Here is an 18,804-nt window from a genome sequence, read left to right as displayed (position 1 = left end):
AGCCAAACCCTGAGTCATTTTCAGGTACTGCTCCTTCTGCACTATCCATGACCCTTACGAAAAGAAGAACCCTAACCCTAACAATCCTAGCCACACTCGAAATGTCAGGTGCATTAATTGGAACCCTAAACATAAACCTACACCTAGCCCTAAGCCTAACCCTAAGGTATAGGACCAAATCCCAATAACAATGTACTTGAAATTTTATATTTTCCCTCAGGCTCTCCATGAAATTCTACTAATACTAACTTTCCAACCCGCTTTGGAAGACACAGGCATTTCGATATCAATGCTATCTATCACCCTGAAACTAACCCAAACCCTACCCGAACCCTGGGTGAACCCTAGATCATTTTCTAGTACCGCTACTTCCGCAGCATACATGACCATAACGAAAAGAAGAACCCTAAACCTAACAATCATTCCCACACTCCAAACGCACGTACATGAATTGAAAATCTAAAGCTAAATGTACTCCTAACCCTAACAATAACCGTAACCCGCAGGGCCAAATCACACTACCCAGGTGACTGTGATTGGACATTATCCCTCCTCTTCCACAAGAACTTACCCTAATACTCACTTTCCAACCCACTTTGACCGACACAGGCATTTCAATTTCAATGCTATCTATCACCCTGACCTTAACCCTAACCCTAGGGCTAAACCTAGCCAAACCCTGAGTCATTTTCAGGTACCGCTACTTCCGAACTATCCATGACCCTTATGAAAAGAAGAACCCTAACCCTAACCATGTTGCTCACACTCCAAACGTCAGGTACATGAACTGGAACCCTAAACCTGAACATACTCCTAACCCTAACCCTAAGCCACAGGACCAAATCACAATACCCACGTGGTTGCAATTGGACATTATCCCTCCTCTTCCACAGGAACTTACCCTAATACTCACTTTCCAACCCACTTTGACCGACACAGGCATTTCAATTTCAATGCTGTCTGTCACCCTGACCTTAACCCTAACCCTAGCCCTAAAAATAGCCAAACCCTGAGTCATTTTCAGGTACCGCTACTTCTGCACTATCCATGACCCTTACGAAAAGAAGAACCCTAACCCTAACAATCCTAGCCACACTCGAAATGTCAGGTGTATTAATTGAAACCCTAAACAAAAACCTACACCTAACCCTAACCCTAACCCTAAGGTATAGGACCAAATCCCAATAACCATGTACTTGAAATTTTATATTTTCCCTCAGCCTCTCCATGAACTTATACTAATACTAACTTTCCAACCCACTTTGGAAGACATAGGCTATTGGATTTCAATGCTATCTATCACCCTGAACCTAACCCTAACCCTAACCCTAACCTTAGGCGAACCCTATGCTATTTTCTGGTACCGCTAGTTCTGCACTATCCATGACCCTTACGAAAAGAAAAATCCTAACCCTAACAATGTTACTCACACTCCAAACGTCAGGTACATGAACTGGAACCCTAAACCTAAACATAAATCCTGACCCTAACCCTAAGCCTCAGGACAAGATCACAATATCCAGGTGCTTGCAATTAGACATTATCCCGCCCCCTCCACAGGATGTTAGGCTAATACTAATTTTCCAACCCACTTTGAAAGACACAGGCAATTCAATTTCAATACTATGTATCCCCCTGATCCTAACCCAACCCTAGCCACAACCCTAGCCAAAACCTGAGTCATTTTCAGATACCGCTACTTCCACACTATGCATGACCCTTACGAAAAGGAGAACCCTAACCCTAACAATCCTAGCCACACTCGAAATGTCAGGTGTATTAATTGGAACCCTAAACATAAACCTACACCTAACCCTAACCCTAACCCTAAGGTATAGGACCAAATCCCAATAACCATGTACTTGAAATTCTATATTTTCCCTCAGCCTCTCCATGAAATTTTACTAATACTAACTTTCCAACCCGCTTTGGAAGACACAGGCAATTCAATGTCAATCATATCTATCACCCTGAAACTAACCCTAACCCTAGCCCGAACCCTGGCTGAACCGTAGGTCATTTTCTAGTACCGCTACTTCTGCAGCATACATGACCATAACGAAAAGAAGAACCCTAAACCTAACAACCATTCGCACACTCCAAACGTCACGTACATGAATTGAAACCCTAAAGCTAAACGCAAGCCTAACCCTAACCCTAACCCTAAGCTGCAGGACCAAATCACACTACCCAGGTGACTGTGATTGGACATTCTCCCTCCTCTTCCACAGGAACTTACCCTAATACTCACTTTCCAACCCACTTTGACCGACACAGGCATTTCAATTTCAATGCTATCTATCACCCTGCCCTTAACCCTAACCCTAGCCCTAAAAACAGCCAAACCCTGAGTCATTTTCAGGTACCGCTACTTCTGCACTATCCATGACCCTTACGAAAAGAAGAACCCTAACCCTAACAATCCTAGCCACACTCGAAATGTCAGGTGTATTAATTGAAACCCTAAACAAAACCTACACCTTACCCTAACCCTAACCCTAAGGTATAGGACCAAATCCCAATAACCATGTACTTGAAATTCTATATTTTCCCTCAGCCTCTCCATGAAATTTTACTAATACTAACTTTCCAACCCGCTTTGGAAGACACAGGCAATTCAATTTCAATCATATCTATCACCCTGAAACTAACCCAAACCCTACCCGAACCCTGGCTGAACCCTAGATCATTTTCTAGTACCGCTACTTCCGCAGCATACATGACCATAACGAAAAGAAGAACCCTAAACCTAACAATCATTCCCACACTCCAAACGTCAGGTACATGAATTGAAACCCTAAAGTTCAACGTACTCCTAACCCTAACCCTAACCCTAAGCCACAGGACCAAATCACAATACCCACGTGGTTGCAATTGGACATTATCCCTCCTCTTCCACAGGAACTTACCCTAATACTCACTTTCCAACCCACTTTGACCGACACAGGCATTTCAATTTCAATGCTATCTATCACCCTGACCTTAACCCTAAACCTAGCCCTAAACCTAGCCAAACCCTGAGTCATTTTCAGGTACCGCTACTTCTGCACTATCCATGACCCTTACGAAAAGAAGAACCCTAACCCTAACAATCCTAGCCACACTCGAAATGTCAGGTGCATTAATTGGAACCCTAAACATAAACCTACACCTAGCCCTAAGCCTAACCCTAAGGTATAGGACCAAATCCCAATAACAATGTACTTGAAATTTTATATTTTCCCTCAGGCTCTCCATGAAATTCTACTAATACTAACTTTCCAACCCGCTTTGGAAGACACAGGCATTTCGATTTCAATGCTATCTATCACCCTGAAACTAACCCAAACCCTACCCGAACCCTGGGTGAACCCTAGATCATTTTCTAGTACCGCTACTTCCGCAGCATACATGACCATAACGAAAAGAAGAACCCTAAACCTAACAATCATTCCCACACTCCAAACGCACGTACATGAATTGAAAATCTAAAGCTAAATGTACTCCTAACCCTAACAATAACCCTAACCCGCAGGGCCAAATCACACTACCCAGGTGACTGTGATTGGACATTATCCCTCCTCTTCCACAAGAACTTACCCTAATACTCACTTTCCAACCCACTTTGACCGACACAGGCATTTCAATTTCAATGCTATCTATCACCCTGACCTTAACCCTAACCCTAGGGCTAAACCTAGCCAAACCCTGAGTCATTTTCAGGTACCGCTACTTCCGAACTATCCATGACCCTTATGAAAAGAAGAACCCTAACCCTAACCATGTTGCTCACACTCCAAACGTCAGGTACATGAACTGGAACCCTAAACCTGAACATACTCCTAACCCTAACCCTAAGCCACAGGACCAAATCACAATACCCACGTGGTTGCAATTGGACATTATCCCCCATCTGCCACAGGAACTTACCATAATATTCACTTTCCAACCCAGTTTAACCGACACAGGCATTTCAATTTCAATGCTATCTGTCACCCTGACCTTAACCCTAACCCTAGCCCTAAAAATAGCCAAACCCTGAGTCATTTTCAGGTACCGCTACTTCTGCACTATCCATGACCCTTACGAAAAGAAAAATCCTAACCCTAACAATGTTACTCACACTCCAAACGTCAGGTACATGAACTGGAACCCTAAACCTAAACATAAATCCTGACCCTAACCCTAAGCCTCAGGACAAGATCACAATATCCAGGTGCTTGCAATTAGACATTATCCCGCCCCCTCCACAGGATGTTAGGCTAATACTAATTTTCCAACCCACTTTGAAAGACACAGGCAATTCAATTTCAATACTATGTATCCCCCTGATCCTAACCCCAACCCTAGCCACAACCCTAGCCAAAACCTGAGTCATTTTCAGATACCGCTACTTCCACACTATGCATGACCCTTACGAAAAGGAGAACCCTAACCCTAACAATCCTAGCCACACTCGAAATGTCAGGTGTATTAATTGGAACCCTAAACATAAACCTACACCTAACCCTAACCCTAACCCTAAGGTATAGGACCAAATCCCAATAACCATGTACTTGAAATTCTATATTTTCCCTCAGCCTCTCCATGAAATTTTACTAATACTAACTTTCCAACCCGCTTTGGAAGACACAGGCAATTCAATTTCAATCATATCTATCACCCTGAAACTAACCCTAACCCTAGCCCGAACCCTGGCTGAACCGTAGGTCATTTTCTAGTACCGCTACTTCTGCAGCATACATGACCATAACGAAAAGAAGAACCCTAAACCTAACAACCATTCGCACACTCCAAACGTCACGTACATGAATTGAAACCCTAAAGCTAAACGCAAGCCTAACCCTAACCCTAACCCTAAGCTGCAGGACCAAATCACACTACCCAGGTGACTGTGATTGGACATTCTCCCTCCTCTTCCACAGGAACTTACCCTAATACTCACTTTCCAACCCACTTTGACCGAAACAGGCATTTCAATTTCAATGCTATCTATCACCCTGACCTTAACCCTAACCCTAGGCCTAAACCTAACCAAACCCTGTGCCATTTTCAGGTACCGCTACTTCCGAACTATACATGACCCTTATGAAAAGAAGAACCCTAACCCTAACAATGATACTAACACTCCAAACGTCAGGTACATGAACTGTACCCTAAACCTGAACATACTCCTAACCCTAACCCTAAGCCGCAGGACCAAATCACAATACCCAGGTGGTTGCAATTGGACATTATCCCTCCTCTTCCACAGGAACTTACCCTAATACTCACTTTCCAACCCACTTTGACCGACACAGGCATTTCAATTTCAATGCTATCTATCACCCTGCCTTAACCCTAACCCTAGCCCTAAAAACAGCCAAACCCTGAGTCATTTTCAGGTACCGCTACTTCTGCACTATCCATGACCCTTACGAAAAGAAGAACCCTAACCCTAACAATCCTAGCCACACTCGAAATGTCAGGTGTATTAATTGAAACCCTAAACAAAAACCTACACCTTACCCTAACCCTAACCCTAAGGTATAGGACCAAATCCCAATAACCATGTACTTGAAATTCTATATTTTCCCTCAGCCTCTCCATGAAATTTTACTAATACTAACTTTCCAACCCGCTTTGGAAGACACAGGCAATTCAATTTCAATCATATCTATCACCCTGAAACTAACCCAAACCCCCCGAACCCTGGCTGAACCCTAGATCATTTTCTAGTACCGCTACTTCCGCAGCATACATGACCATAACGAAAAGAAGAACCCTAAACCTAACAATCATTCCCACACTCCAAACGTCAGGTACATGAATTGAAACCCTAAAGTTCAACGTACTCCTAACCCTAACCCTAACCGTAAGCCACAGGACCAAATCACAATACCCACGTGGTTGCAATTGGACATTATCCCTCCTCTTCCACAGGAACTTACCCTAATACTCACTTTCCAACCCACTTTGACCGACACAGGCATTTCAATTTCAATGCTATCTATCACCCTGACCTTAACCCTAAACCTAGCCCTAAACCTAGCCAAACCCTGAGTCATTTTCAGGTACCGCTACTTCTGCACTATCCATGACCCTTACGAAAAGAAGAACCCTAACCCTAACAATCCTAGCCACACTCGAAATGTCAGGTGCATTAATTGGAACCCTAAACATAAACCTACACCTAGCCCTAACCTAACCCTAAGGTATAGGACCAAATCCCAATAACAATGTACTTGAAATTTTATATTTTCCCTCAGGCTCTCCATGAAATTATACTAATACTAACTTTCCAACCCGCTTTGGAAGACACAGGCATTTCGATATCAATGCTATCTATCACCCTGAACCTAACCCAACCCTAACCCTAACCATAGGCCAACCCTATGCCACTTTCTGGTACCGCTAGTTCTGCACTATCCATGACCCTTACGAAATGAAGAACCCTAACCCTAACAATGTTACTCGCACTCCAAACGTCAGGTACATGAACTGGAACCCTAAACCTAAACATAAATCCTGACCCTAACCCTAAGCCTCAGGACAAAATCACAATATCCAGGTGCTTGCAATTAGACATTATCCCGCCCCCTCCACAGGATGTTAGGCTAATACTAACTTTCCAACCCACTTTGGAAGGCACAGGCAATTCAATTTCAATGCTATCTATCACCCTGAACCTAACCCTAACCCTAGCCCGAACCCTAGCCGAACCCTATGTCATTTTCTAGTACCGCTACTTCCGCAGCATACATGACCATAATGAAAAGAAGAACCCTAAACCTAACAATCATTCCCACACTCCAAACGTCACGTACATGAATTGAAACCCTAAAGCTAAACGTACTCCTAACCCTAACCCTAACCAACCCGCAGGACCAAATCACACTACCCAGGTGACTGTGATTGGACATTATCCCTCCTCTTCCACAAGAACTTACCCTAATACTCACTTTCCAACCCACTTTGACCGACACAGGCATTTCAATTTCAATGCTATCTATCACCCTGACCTTAACCCTAACCCTAGGGCTAAACCTAGCCAAACCCTGTGTCATTTTCAGGTACCGCTACTTCCGAACTATCCATGACCCTTATGAAAAGAAGAACCCTAACCCTAACCATGTTGCTCACACTCCAAACGTCAGGTACATGAACTGGAACCCTAAACCTGAACATACTCCTAACCCTAACCCTAAGCCACAGGACCAAATCACAATACCCACGTGGTTGCAATTGGACATTATCCCTCCTCTTCCACAGGAACTTACCCTAATACTCACTTTCCAACCCACTTTGACCGACACAGGCATTTCAATTTCAATGCTATCTATCACCCTGACCTTAACCCTAACCCTAGCCCTAAAAATAGCCAAACCCTGAGTCATTTTCAGGTACCGCTACTTCTGCACTATCCATGACCCTTACGAAAAGAAGAACCCTAACCCTAACAATCCTAGCCACACTCGAAATGTCAGGTGTATTAATTGAAACCCTAAACAAAAACCTACACCTAACCCTAACCCTAACCCTAAGGTATAGGACCAAATCCCAATAACCATGTACTTGAAATTTTATATTTTCCCTCAGCCTCTCCATGAACTTATACTAATACTAACTTTCCAACCCACTTTGGAAGACATAGGCTATTGGATTTCAATGCTATCTATCACCCTGAACCTAACCCTAACCCTAACCCTAACCTTAGGCGAACCCTATGCTATTTTCTGGTACCGCTAGTTCTGCACTATCCATGACCCTTACGAAAAGAAGAATCCTAACCCTAACAATGTTACTCACACTCCAAACGTCAGGTACATGAACTGGAACCCTAAACCTAAACATAAATCCTGACCCTAACCCTAAGCCTCAGGACAAGATCACAATATCCAGGTGCTTGCAATTAGACATTATCCCGCCCCCTCCACAGGATGTTAGGCTAATACTAATTTTCCAACCCACTTTGAAAGACACAGGCAATTCAATTTCAATACTATGTATCCCCTGATCCTAACCCCAACCCTAGCCACAAACCCTAGCCAAAACCTGAGTCATTTTCAGGTACCGCTACTTCCACACTATGCATGACCCTTACGAAAAGGAGAACCCTAACCCTAACAATCCTAGCCACACTCGAAATGTCAGGTGTATTAATTGGAACCCTAAACATAAACCTACACCTAACCCTAACCCTAACCCTAAGGTATAGGACCAAATCCCAATAACCATGTACTTGAAATTCTATATTTTCCCTCAGCCTCTCCATGAAATTTTACTAATACTAACTTTCCAACCCGCTTTGGAAGACACAGGCAATTCAATTTCAATCATATCTATCACCCTGAAACTAACCCTAACCCTAGCCCGAACCCTGGCTGAACCCTAGGTCATTTTCTAGTACCGCTACTTCCGCAGCATACATGACCATAACGAAAAGAAAAACCCTAAACCTAACAACCATTCGCACACTCCAAACGTCACGTACATGGATTGAAACCCTAAAGCTAAACGCACTCCTAACCCTAACCCTAACCCTAAGCTGCAGGACCAAATCACACTACCCAGGTGACTGTGATTGGACATTCTCCCTCCTCTTCCACAGGAACTTATCCTAATACTCACTTTCCAACCCACTTTGACTGACACAGGCATTTCAATTTCAATGCTATCTATCACCCTGACCTTAACCCTAACCCTAGCCCTAAAAATAGCCAAACCCTGAGTCATTTTCAGGTACCGCTACTTCCGAACTATCCATGACCCTTATGAAAAGAAGAACCCTAAGCCTAACCATGATGCTCACACTCCAAACGTCAGGTACATGAACTGGAACCCTAAACCTAAACATAAATCCTGACCCTAACCCTAAGCCTCAGGACAAGATCACAATATCCAGGTGCTTGCAATTAGACATTATCCCGCCCCCTCCACAGGATGTTAGGCTAATACTAATTTTCCAACCCACTTTGAAAGACACAGGCAATTCAATTTCAATACTATGTATCCCCCTGATCCTAACCCCAACCCTAGCCACAACCCTAGCCAAAACCTGAGTCATTTTCAGGTACCGCTACTTCCACACTATGCATGACCCTTACGAAAAGGAGAACCCTAACCCTAACAATCCTAGCCACACTTGAAATGTCAGGTGTATTAATTGGAACCCTAAACATAAACCTACACCTAACCCTAACCCTAACCCTAAGGTATAGGACCAAATCCCAATAACCATGTACTTGAAATTTTATATTTTCCCTCAGCCTCTCCGCAAACATATACTAATACTAACTTACCAACCCACTTTGGAAGGCACAGGCAATTCAATTTCAATGCTATCTATCACCCTGAACTTAACCCTAACCCTAGGGCTAAACCTAGGCAAACCCTGAGTCATTTTCAGGTACCGCTACTTCCGAACTATCCATGACCCTTATGAAAAGAAGAACCCTAACCCTAACAATGATGCTCACACTCCAAACGTCAGGTACATGAACTGGAACCCTAAACCTGAACATACTCCTAACCCTAACCCTAAGCCACAGGACCAAATCACAATACCCACGTGGTTGCAATTGGACATTATCCCTCCTCTTCCACAGGAACTTACCATAATACTCACTTTCCAACCCACTTTGACCGACACAGGCATTTCAATTTCAATGCTATCTGTCACCCTGACCTTAACCCTAACCCTAGCCCTAAAAATAGCCAAACCCTGAGTCATTTTCAGGTACCGCTACTTCTGCACTATCCATGACCCTTACGAAAAGAAGAACCCTAACCCTAACAATCCTAGCCACACTCGAAATGTCAGGTGCATTAATTGGAACCCTAAACATAAACCTACACCTAGCCCTAAGCCTAACCCTAAGGTATAGGACCAAATCCCAATAACCATGTACTTGAAATTCTATATTTTCCCTCAGCCTCTCCATGAAATTTTACTAATACTAACTTTCCAACCCGCTTTGGAAGACACAGGCAATTCAATTTCAATCATATCTATCACCCTGAAACTAACCCTAACCCTAGCCTGAACCCTGGCTGAACCCTAGGTCATTTTCTAGTACCGCTACTTCCGCAGCATACATGACCATAACGAAAAGAAGAACCCTAAACCTAACAACCATTCGCACACTCCAAACGTCACGTACATGAATTGAAACCCTGAAGCTAAACGCACTCCTAACCCTAACCCTAACCCTAAGCTGCAGGACCAAATCACACTACCCAGGTGACTGTGATTGGACATTATCCCTCCTCTTCCACAGGAACTTACCCTAATACTCACTTTCCAACCCACTTTGACCGACACAGGCATTTCAATTTCAATGCTATCTGTCACCCTGACCTTAACCCTAACCCTAGCCCTAAAAATAGCCAAACCCTGAGTCATTTTCAGGTACCGCTACTTCTGCACTATCCATGACCCTTATGAAAAGAAGAACCCTAACCCTAACAATCCTAGCCACACTCGAAATGTCAGGTGCATTAATTGGAACCCTAAACATAAACCTACACCTAGCCCTAAGCCTAACCCTAAGGTATAGGACCAAATCCCAATAACCATGTACTTGAAATTCTATATTTTCCCTCAGCCTCTCCATGAAATTTTACTAATACTAACTTTCCAACCCGCTTTGGAAGACACAGGCAATTCAATTTCAATCATATCTATCACCCTGAAACTAACCCTAACCCTAGCCCGAACCCTGGCTGAACCCTAGGTCATTTTCTAGTACCGCTACTTCCGCAGCATACATGACCATAACGAAAAGAAAAACCCTAAACCTAACAACCATTCGCACACTCCAAACGTCACGTACATGAATTGAAACCCTAAAGCTAAACGCACTCCTAACTCTAACCCTAACCCTAAGCTGCAGGACCAAATCACACTACCCAGGTGACTGTGATTGGACATTCTCCCTCCTCTTCCACAGGAACTTATCCTAATACTCACTTTCCAACCCACTTTGACTGACACAGGCATTTCAATTTCAATGCTATCTATCACCCTGACCTTAACCCTAACCCTAGCCCTAAAAATAGCCAAACCCTGAGTCATTTTCAGGTACCGCTACTTCCGAACTATCCATGACCCTTATGAAAAGAAGAACCCTAAGCCTAACCATGATGCTCACACTCCAAACGTCAGGTACATGAACTGGAACCCTAAACCTGAACATACTCCTAACCCTAACCCTAAGCCGCAGGACCAAATCACAATACCCACATGGTTGCAATTGGACATTATCCCTCCTCTTCCACAGGAACTTACCCTAATACTCACTTTCCAACCCACTTTGACCGACACAGGCATTTCAATTTCAATGCTATCTATCACCGTGACCTTAACCCTAACCCTAGCCCTGAAAATAGCCAAACCCTGAGTCATTTTCAGGTACCGCTACTTCTGCACTATCCATGACCCTTACGAAAAGAAGAACCCTAACCCTAACAATCCTAGCCACACTCGAAATGTCAGGTGTATTAATTGAAACCCTAAACAAAAACCTACACCTAACCCTAACCCTAACCCTAAGGTATAGGACCAAATCCCAATAACCATGTACTTGAAATTTTATATTTTCCCTCAGCCTCTCCATGAACTTATACTAATACTAACTTTCCAACCCACTTTGGAAGACATAGGCTATTGGATTTCAATGCTATCTATCACCCTGAACCTAACCCTAACCCTAACCCTAACCTTAGGCGAACCCTATGCTATTTTCTGGTACCGCTAGTTCTGCACTATCCATGACCCTTACGAAAAGAAGAATCCTAACCCTAACAATGTTACTCACACTCCAAACGTCAGGTACATGAACTGGAACCCTAAACCTAAACATAAATCCTGACCCTAACCCTAAGCCTCAGGAAAAAAATCACAATATCCAGGTGCTTGCAATTAGACATTATCCCGCCCCCTCCACAGGATGGTAGGCTAATACTAATTTTCCAACCCACTTTGAAAGACACAGGCAATTCAATTTCAATACTATGTATCCCCCTGATCCTAACCCCAACCCTAGCCACAACCCTAGCCAAAACCTGAGTCATTTTCAGGTACCGCTACTTCCACACTATGCATGACCCTTACGAAAAGAAGAACCCTAACCCTAACAATCCTAGCCACACTCGAAATGTCAGGTGTATTAATTGGAACCCTAAACATAAACCTACACCTAACCCTAACCCTAACCCTAAGGTATAGGACCAAATTCCAATAACCATGTACTTGAAATTTTATATTTTCCCTCAGCCTCTCCACGAACATATACTAATACTAACTAACCTACCCACTTTGGAAGGCACAGGCAATTCAATTTCAATGCTATCTATCACCCTGAACTTAACCCTAACCCTAGGCCTAAACCTAGCCAAACCCTGAGTCATTTTCAGGTACCGCTACTTCCGAACTATCCATGACCCTTATGAAAAGAAGAACCCTAACCCTAACAATGATGCTCACACTCCAAACGTCAGGTACATGAACTGGAACCCTAAACCTAAACATAAATCCTGACCCAACCCTAAGCCTCAGGACAAGATCACAATATCCAGGTGCTTGCAATTAGACATTATCCCGCCCCCTCCACAGGATGTTAGGGTAATACTAATTTTCCAACCCACTTTGAAAGACACAGGCAATTCAATTTCAATACTATGTATCCCCCTGATCCTAACCCCAACCCTAGCCACAACCCTAGCCAAAACCTGAGTCATTTTCCGCTACCGCTACTTCCACACTATGCATGACCCTTACGAAAAGGAGAACCCTAACCCTAACAATCCTAGCCACACTTGAAATGTCAGGTGTATTAATTGGAACCCTAAACATAAACCTACACCTAACCCTAACCCTAACCCTAAGGTATAGGACCAAATCCCAATAACCATGTACTTGAAATTTTATATTTTCCCTCAGCCTCTCCGCAAACATATACTAATACTAACTTACCAAACCACTTTGGAAGGCACAGGCAATTCAATTTCAATGCTATCTATCACCCTGAACTTAACCCTAACCCTAGGGCTTAACCTAGCCAAACCCTGAGTCATTTTCAGATACCGCTACTTCCGAACTATCCATGACCCTTATGAAAAGAAGAACCCTAACCCTAACAATCCTAGCCACACTCGAAATGTCAGGTGCATTAATTGGAACCCTAAACTTAAACCTACACCTAGCCCTAAGCCTAACCCTAAGGTATAGGACCAAATCCCAATAACCATGTACTTGAAATTCTATATTTTCCCTCAGCCTCTCCATGAAATTTTACTAATACTAACTTTCCAACCCACTTTGGAAGACACAGGCAATTCAATTTCAATCATATCTATCACCCTGAAACTAACCCTAACCCTAGCCTGAACCCTGGCTGAACCCTAGGTCATTTTCTAGTACCGCTACTTCGGCAGCATACATGACCATAGCGAAAAGAAGAACCCTAAACCTAACAACCATTCGCACACTCCATACGTCACGTACATGAATTGAAACCCTAAAGCTAAACGCACTCCTAACCCTAACCCTAACCCTAAGCTGCAGGACCAAATCACACTACCCAGGTGACTGTGATTGGACATTCTCCCTCCTCTTCCACAGGAACTTATCCTAATACTCACCTTCCAACCCACTTTGACTGACACAGGCATTTCAATTCAATGCTATCTATCACCCTGACCTTAACCCTAACCCTAGCCCTGAAAATAGCCAAACCCTGAGTCATTTTCAGGTACCGCTACTTCTGCACTATCCATGACCCTTACGAAAAGAAGAACCCTAACCCTAACAATCCTAGCCACACTCGAAATGTCAGGTGTATTAATTGAAACTCTAAACAAAAACCTACACCTAACCCTAACCCTAACCCTAAGGTATAGGACAAAATCCCAATAACCATGTACTTGAAATTTTATATTTTCCCTCAGCCTCTCCATGAACTTATACTAATACTAACTTTCCAACCCACTTTGGAAGACATAGGCTATTGGATTTCAATGCTATCTATCACCCTGAACCTAACCCTAACCCTAACCCTAACCTTAGGCGAACCCTACGCTCTTTTCTGGTACCGCTAGTTCTGCACTATCCATGACCCTTACGAAAAGAAGAATCCTAACCCTAACAATGTTACTCACACTCCAAACGTCAGGTACATGAACTGGAACCCTAAAACTAAACATAAATCCTGACCCTAACCCTAAGCCTCAGGAAAAAAATCACAATATCCAGGTGCTTGCAATTAGACATTATCCCGCCCCCTCCACAGGATGGTAGGCTAATACTAATTTTCCAACCCACTTTGAAAGACACAGGCAATTCAATTTCAATACTGTGTATCCCCCTGATCCTAACCCCAACCCTAGCCACAACCCTAGCCAAAACCTGAGTCATTTTCAGGTACCGCTACTTCCACACTATGCATGACCCTTACGAAAAGAAGAACCCTAACCCTAACAATCCTAGCCACACTCGAAATGTCAGGTGTATTAATTGGAACCCTAAACATAAACCTACACCTAACCCTAACCCTAACCCTAAGGTATAGGACCAAATTCCAATAACCATGTACTTGAAATTTTATATTTTCCCTCAGCCTCTCCACGAACATATACTAATACTAACTTACCAACCCACTTTGGAAGGCACAGGCAATTCAATTTCAATGCTATCTATCACCCTGAACTTAACCCTATCCCTAGGCCTAAACCGAGCCAAACCCTGAGTCATTTTCAAGTACCGCTATTCCGAACTATCCATGACCCTTATGAAAAGAAGAACCCTAACCCTAACAATGATGCTCACACTCCAAACGTCAGGTACATGAACTGGAACCCTAAACCTGAACATACTCCTAACCCTAACCCTAAGCCACAGGACCAAATCACAATACCCACGTGGTTGCAATTGGACATTATCCCTCCTCTTCCCCAGGAACTTACCCTAATACACACTTTCCAACCCAGTTTGACCGACACAGGCATTTCAATTTCAATGCTATCTGTCACCCTGACCTTAACCCTAACCCTAGCCCTAAAAATAGCCAAACCCTGAGTCATTTTCAGGTACCGCTACTTCTGCACTATCCATGACCCTTACGAAAAGAAGAACCCTAAACCTAACAATCATTCCGACACTCCAAACGTCACGTACATGAATTGAAACCCTAAAGCTAAACGCACTCCTAACCCTAACCCTAACCCTAAGCCGCAGGACCAAATCATACTACCCAGGTGACTGTGATTGGACATTCTCCCTCCTCTTCCCCAGGAACTTACCCTAATACTCACTTTCCAACCCAGTTTGACCGACACAGGCATTTCAATTTCAATGCTATCTGTCACCCTGACCTTAACCCTAACCCTAGCCCTAAAAATAGCCAAACCCTGAGTCATTTTCAGGTACCGCTACTTCTGCACTATCCATGACCCTTACGAAAAGAAGAACCCTAACCCTAACAATCCTAGCCACACTCGAAATGTCAGGTGCATTAATTGGAACCCTAAACATAAACCTACACCTAGCCCTAAGCCTAACCCTAAGGTATAGGACCAAATCCCAATAACCCTGTACTTGAAATTCTATATTTACCCTCAGCCTCTCCATGAAATTTTACTAATACTAACTTTCCAACCCACTTTGGAAGACACAGGCAATTCAATTTCAATGCTATCTATCACCCTGAACCTAAGCCTAACCCTAGCCCGAACCCTGGCTGAACCCTAGGTCATTTTCTAGTACCGCTACTTCCGCAGCATACATGAAAATAACGAAAAGAAGAACCCTAAACCTAACAACCATTCGCACACTCCAAACGTCACGTACATGAATTGAAATCCTAAAGCTAAACGCACTCCTAACCCTAACCCTAACTCTAAGGTGCAGGACCAAATCACACTACCCAGGTGACTGTGATTGGACATTCTCCCTCCTCTTCCACAGGAACTTACCCTAATACTCACTTTCCAACCCACTTTAACCCACACAGGCTTTTCAATTTCAATGCTATCTATCACCCTGACCTTAACCCTAACCCTAGGCCTAAACCTAGCCAAACCCTGAGTCATTTTCAGGTACCGCTACTTCCGAACTATCCATGACCCTTATGAAAAGAAGAACCCTAACCCTAACCATGTTGCTCACACTCCAAACGTCAGGTACATGAACTGGAACCCTAAACCTGAACATACTCCTAACCGTAACCCTAAGCCGCAGGACCAAATCACAATACCCACGTGGTTGCAATTGGACATTATCCCTCCTCTTCCACAGGAACTTACCCTAATACTCACTTTCCAACCCAGTTTGACCGACACAGGCATTTCAATTTCAATGCTATCTGTCACCCTGACCTTAACCCTAACCCTAGCCCTAAAAATAGCCAAACCCTGAGTCATTTTCAGGTACCGCTACTTCTGCACTATCCATGACCCTTACGAAAAGAAGAACCCTAACCCTAACAATCCTAGCCACACTCGAAATGTCAGGTGTATTAATTGAAACCCTAAACAAAAACCTACACCTAACCCTAACCCTAACCCTAAGGTATAGGACCAAATCCCAATAACCATGTACTTGAAATTTTATATTTTCCCTCAGGCTCTCCATGAACTTATACTAATACTAACTTTCCAACCCACTTTGGAAGACATAGGCTATTGGATTTCAATGCTATCTATCACCCTGAACCTAACCCTAACCCTAACCCTAACCTTAGGCGAACCCTATGCTATTTTCTGGTACCGCAAGTTCTGCACTATGCATGACCCTTACGAAAAGAAGAATCGTAGCCCTAACAATGTTACTCACACTCCAAACGTCAGGTACATGAACTGGAACCCTAAACCTAAACATAAATCCTGACCCTAACCCTAAGCCTAAGGACAAAATCACAATATCCAGGTGCTTGCAATTAGACATTATCCCGCCCCCTCCACAGGATGTTAGGCTAATACTAATTTTCCAACCCACTTTGAAAGACACAGGCAATTCAATTTCAATACTATGTATCCCCCTGATCCTAACCCCAACCCTAGCCAAAACCCTAGCCAAAACCTGAGTCATTTTCAGGTACCGCTACTTCCACACTATGCATGACCCTTACGAAAAGAAGAACCCTAAACCTAACAACCATTCCCACACTCCAAACGTCACGTACATGAATTGAAACCCTAAAGCTAAACGCACTCCTAACACTAACCCTAACCCTAAGCCGCAGGACCAAATCATACTACCCAGGTGACTGTGATTGGACATTCTCCCTCCTCTTCCACAGGAATCTAACCTAATACTCACTTTCCAACCCACTTTGACCGACACAGGCATTTCAATTTCAATGCTATCTGTCACCCTGACCTTAACCCTAACCCTAGCCCTAAAAACAGCCAAACCCTGAGTCATTTTCAGGTACCGCTACTTCTGCACTATCCATGACCCTTACGAAAAGAAGAACCCTAACCCTAACAATCCTAGCCACACTCGAAATGTCAGTTGTATTAATTGAAACCCTAAACAAAAACCTACACCTAACCCTAACCCTAACCCTAAGGTATAGGACCAAATTCCAATAACCATGTACTTGAAATTTTATATTTTCCCTCAGCCTCTCCACGAACATATACTAATACTAACTTACCAACCCACTTTGGAAGGCACAGGCAATTCAATTTCAATGCTATCTATCACCCTGAACTTAACCCTATCCCTAGGCCTAAACCGAGCCAAACCCTGAGTCATTTTCAAGTACCGCTATTCCGAACTATCCATGACCCTTATGAAAAGAAGAACCCTAACCCTAACAATGATGCTCACACTCCAAACGTCAGGTACATGAACTGGAACCCTAAACCTGAACATACTCCTAACCCTAACCCTAAGCCACAGGACCAAATCACAATACCCACGTGGTTGCAATTGGACATTATCCCTCCTCTTCCCCAGGAACTTACCCTAATACACACTTTCCAACCCAGTTTGACCGACACAGGCATTTCAATTTCAATGCTATCTGTCACCCTGACCTTAACCCTAACCCTAGCCCTAAAAATAGCCAAACCCTGAGTCATTTTCAGGTACCGCTACTTCTGCACTATCCATGACCCTTACGAAAAGAAGAACCCTAACCCTAACAATCCTAGCCACACTCGAAATGTCAGTTGTATTAATTGAAACCCTAAACATAAACCTACACCTAACCCTAACCCTAACCCTAAGGTATAGGACCAAATTCCAATAACCATGTACTTGAAATTTTATATTTTCCCTCAGCCTCTCCACGAACATATACTAATACTAACTTACCAACCCACTTTGGAAGGCACAGGCAATTCAATTTCAATGCTATCTATCACCCTGAACTTAACCCTATCCCTAGGCCTAAACCGAGCCAAACCCTGAGTCATTTTCAAGTACCGCTATTCCGAACTATCCATGACCCTTATGAAAAGAAGAACCCTAACCCTAACAATGATGCTCACACTCCAAACGTCAGGGACATGAACTGGAACCCTAAACCTGAACATACTCCTAACCCTAACCCTAAGCCACAGGACCAAATCACAATACCCACGTGGTTGCAATTGGACATTATCCCTCCTCTTCCCCAGGAACTTACCCTAATACACACTTTCCAACCCAGTTTGACCGACACAGGCATTTCAATTTCAATGCTATCTGTCACCCTGACCTTAACCCTAACCCTAGCCCTAAAAATAGCCAAACCCTGAGTCATTTTCAGGTACCGCTACTTCTGCACTATCCATGACCCTTACGAAAAGAAGAACCCTAAACCTAACAATCATTCCGACACTCCAAACGTCACGTAC

The sequence above is a fragment of the Heterocephalus glaber genome, unplaced genomic scaffold, assembly GCF_053883595.1.
Source record: "Heterocephalus glaber isolate CG9 unplaced genomic scaffold, H.glaber_assembly_v1.0 deba00001429, whole genome shotgun sequence".
NCBI lineage: Eukaryota > Metazoa > Chordata > Mammalia > Rodentia > Bathyergidae > Heterocephalus > Heterocephalus glaber.
The sequence above is the reverse complement of the archived record's forward strand: the minus strand, read 5'-3'. Positions refer to the sequence as shown.